Here is a 4,254-nt window from a genome sequence, read left to right on the forward strand (position 1 = left end):
TCTTCATATGTGTGGATGCAATTCCTAGACCAGCTAAACCTTGTCTCTATCTACTCCATCAACATGTTTGGTTAGTATTGGTGGCCCGACTAAAATAAGATCTATTTGAGCTAGCTATACACACCTAGAAATCTACTTCATTCGACCTTTTACTACAAAAAAGATCTACTTCCAAAGAAATGTGTATGATTAGATAATACTAAAAGCATACTAGGTCTATTATGCTACATGGCCAATGATACCAATACAACAAATGAAACATCATTTTCTAGCATAGTGGGTCCCATATTTGCATCGGATGCGGTTGATTAGCCAAGTGGTTCTAGAACTTATCAGGAGACGGTAGAGCGATGCTTTAATTGATGCTTAGTTGCTTACCTCATAAGCAATCGCTATAGAGAACAAGGCTATCTAGAACTTAATACACGAACGTATGCATTTATCATAGATAAATTTATTGTAAAATAGTCCATACAGTTTTGATAAAACTATATGCAATTTGGAAATAATAATATATGCTACCTTTGCCTTTCACAAATGGTTTGTCTATGAATACACTAGGCACGTCATAGATAGAGACATCCATAGTTTCCCCAACCAATGCAAAGCACACAAGTCAAGCGCTTTCTCAGACAAACTCCACCATTCTTCTTAATCCACCACATCATCTTCATCGATGTAAGGCTAGATCCAAACCCCACCCAGCGGCTGGTCACTTGCCCCAAATATTATCACATAAAATCCACTAAACCATGCCCTAGAGTTTGCCTTTGATGAGTACATAACACACGAGTATCACCATGGATGAAAAAAATTGACCCCTGGCTCTAGACATGGATGGACCAAGCCAACTGGTCTCACATCTACCTGATGCACAAGGCATAGATCAAAACATGTGTAAACTAATTTATTGAATCTTGTAGTAACCAAATAGGAAACATATCAGTAAACTGATCATGATATGATATGATGTCCCTATGACCCTACCCGCTGAACTATATAAGGTGGGTAGGGTCCCCCTAATTAGCACTTGGGCACATCTCTAAACACCAACCTTAAACAATCTAGCAACTAGTAATGTAACCCTAGTTATCATCACCATATGATGTACAAGATATATATGTATGGCATCGTCTACTTAGACCAGCATAAATATGTGTCCCATCTGCTATCCTCTAGATTTGCTACATGTAACATGGCCCATTATCAGGTGCATAAAGTACTGAAAGCCCTAGTTTGGTTTTGGATAATTGATGAAATCTAAAGTACTAACCTCTATGCTAAGTGTGTGTAGATTAGATGAGGTTGGTATGTGCCAAGTGATGGAGCAAGAGATGATCATGATGATGATGGTGATGACCACAAGATGATAAAGTGCTCAACTTAGAAAAGAAGAAAGAGAAAAAAACATATGGAGATCAAGGAAAAGGTATTGCTTACGGTTTTGGTTTTGGTGCTCAAGACACCATAGAGGATGTGATCACATTTAGAATAGATAGCTATACTATAAAGAGGGAAATTCTTCGGCTAAGCGGTGTCATTATTGATGTGTATGCATTAAGAACCTAGTGTGCTAACTTAACCCTTGAATTTTTTTGTGAAAATATGCTAACACATGTGCACAAGGTGAAACACTTGGTGGTTAGCATGTTTGAGCAAGGGTTGAAGTGGTGGAGGGAAGTGGGGTATCTCTCTCCTAGTGGAAAATGAAATACATATTTTCTATTGCACCGGTGGAAAGTTTAGAGAAGTCGTGGGAGTTTCTCTGTTGGACTCAGCAGCGTCGGATGCTGATCCAGCATCTGGTGCATTGTGGCCGAGCAGCGCGCGTTTGAATGGTGCGTTAGAGCGTCCGACAGGTGAGCGTTAGACACGGGCCGACCACTGTTCCCACGTCTGGTGAGTTGTGACGTCAGCGTCTTTCATGAGTGCGTTTTTGGCTGTATGCGTTGGACGCCAGGGGGTGACCGGTGAGAGACAGCGTCGGGCGCGTCTGACGTCCGTGCAATTTGTAGGGCTCCCTGAGTAGTGTCCAGTGTGTGAGGGTCATGTCCGGTGCGTTGCACCTGACGCGTTCGACACGTTGTTCCTGAGAAAGTGAGCGTTTTAGTGATAGTTAGAGATCAGCGAGTCATATTTGACTGAGAACACATGGTAGCAATCCGTGCGCCTGTCAGGGAAGCGTCGGACGCTGAAGGCGCGTTCGACGCCTCCGACAGGGCACCCCCGGACGCTAAAGGCGCGTTCGACGCCTCCGACAGGGCACCCCCAAGTAAGTAATGGCTCTATTCTTTGGGGTCAGTGGCGGAGGGAAGGGGGGCTGGCACCCCCAAACTTCCCATAACTCCCTTAATACATCCCATAGATTAGATGCTAAATTGTCTAATTAACTAGTTAATAATATTATCTGTACTAAGATTTTTATTCTTATTTCATATTAATCTCTAATAGTTTCTTATACAAATAAAATCTAGATCTTTCTAATATTTTCTTCATATCTTTTATTTTTATTATTGCCTACCCTTAATACATCCCATAGATTAGATGCTGAATTATCTAATTAACTAGTTAATAATATTATCTGTATTATGATTTTTATTCTTATTCATATTAATCTCTAATAGTTTCTTATACAAATAAAATCTAGATATTTCTAATATTTTCTTCATATTTTTTATTTTTATTATTGACTATCAAACATTAGTTTGTCCCCTACTACATACTCTAATTAGCTAGTTAATTAAAAATCAGTGTTTTTCTTGTTTAATCCTTCTGAATTGATCTCCAACAATGAGATTTATATTATTTAGCATTAGTCTTCCTATTATCTTTCTTATCTCCTAAGTTTTTGTCATTATTTGTCTAAACTCTAAACGGTTATTTAGCTCGTGCACTCTATTTTTAAATACTAACAGTGGTATGATGTTTCTGTTTAACCTTCTATTTAAATGACCATTTTACCCGTTTAAGTGATCGTCTTGGCTGAGGCTAAACGACATGCAACTGGTTGTTTGTCATTCAATGTTAGGATCTAATGCTAATTAATTTTGCCCCTGTTTAACTACTTGATTTATTGTGATTCTTTTCCTGGCCAAAGAAATAGATTGATTAGGTGAAAGTTAGAGGCCTGAGACTAATTAATTTATCTTTTTTTTAGTTTTTCTTCTTTTTTTATCATAACACAGACGTTTATTTTGCTGTTATATATACCTTTGTCATATAATATTTTGATACATATGATTGTTCTTGGTTTGCACGGCCCCCCCTATGTTAAAATTTAGCTCCGCCCCTGTTTGGGGTGGCTTATAAATAGTGTTTGGCTAGCTTGAGGCTCACCATCTTGGCATTCTAGCATACTTGACATCCTTGTGAGTCTAAGCAAACACCTTCCACTCATCATCTTTATAGATTAACCATTTTTGTGAGATTGAGAGTGATTCCAGGTGTATTTTCTTGAGTGATTGCATCTAGTGGAATATGGGGATCTATTTGGCTGTGGTTTTTTTGTTACTCTAGATGGTTGCCGCCACCTAGATGACTTGGAGCAGTGGAGGAGCATTGGCACGAGTTGGTGATTGTTCGTGGCCATATCCCAATGATTTTGAAGGGTTTTGTGCCTTCTCAGGCGGAGCACTAAAGGAAACTCTAGTGGATTGCACATGTCATTGATCTACCTCACTTGTGGGTAGGTTCTTGTGGTATCCTAGTGAGGATGAGGTTCATGCAACACCTCTTAGCCACCGAACCACCAAGTGTTGGTCGATACAACGAGAACGTAGCGTGGTGGCAAGCACGTGAATCTCAGGAGAAAATCTTTGTGCCTATCTCTTGTGATTGATTGGATTTCTTCCGGTGATTGGTCTTTATTATATTGATTGGTTCACTTGCCTCTACACGTCGGTATAAAAGTTTATTTTTACTTTTTACATTCCCACAAACTAGAGTAACTTACTTGCTTGTATAGACACTTTAGGTAACTCTCTACGTAAGTAGAGACATAATTTTTGTGTGCCTAGTGACAATAGCAGCTAGAATTATTGGATAGGTGGCTTGAGGAGGCCATAACTTAAGACACGTGTAAGATTTCGTGGTGACGTTTAGGCACAGCATAAGATATTGTGCATTTGGCAATGCGCGTTGCTTTACCCTTTCGTGCGTGCGTCCAATTCCAGGCAACCTCTCTTTCTTTCCAGAAGCTACCAAGCCTTCTTGGTTAACCACCATTAGTTTAGCATTTCCAATAAATTAACCAAT

Source organism: Sorghum bicolor, chromosome 6, assembly GCF_000003195.3.
Source record: "Sorghum bicolor cultivar BTx623 chromosome 6, Sorghum_bicolor_NCBIv3, whole genome shotgun sequence".
Classification (NCBI taxonomy): domain Eukaryota; kingdom Viridiplantae; phylum Streptophyta; class Magnoliopsida; order Poales; family Poaceae; genus Sorghum; species Sorghum bicolor.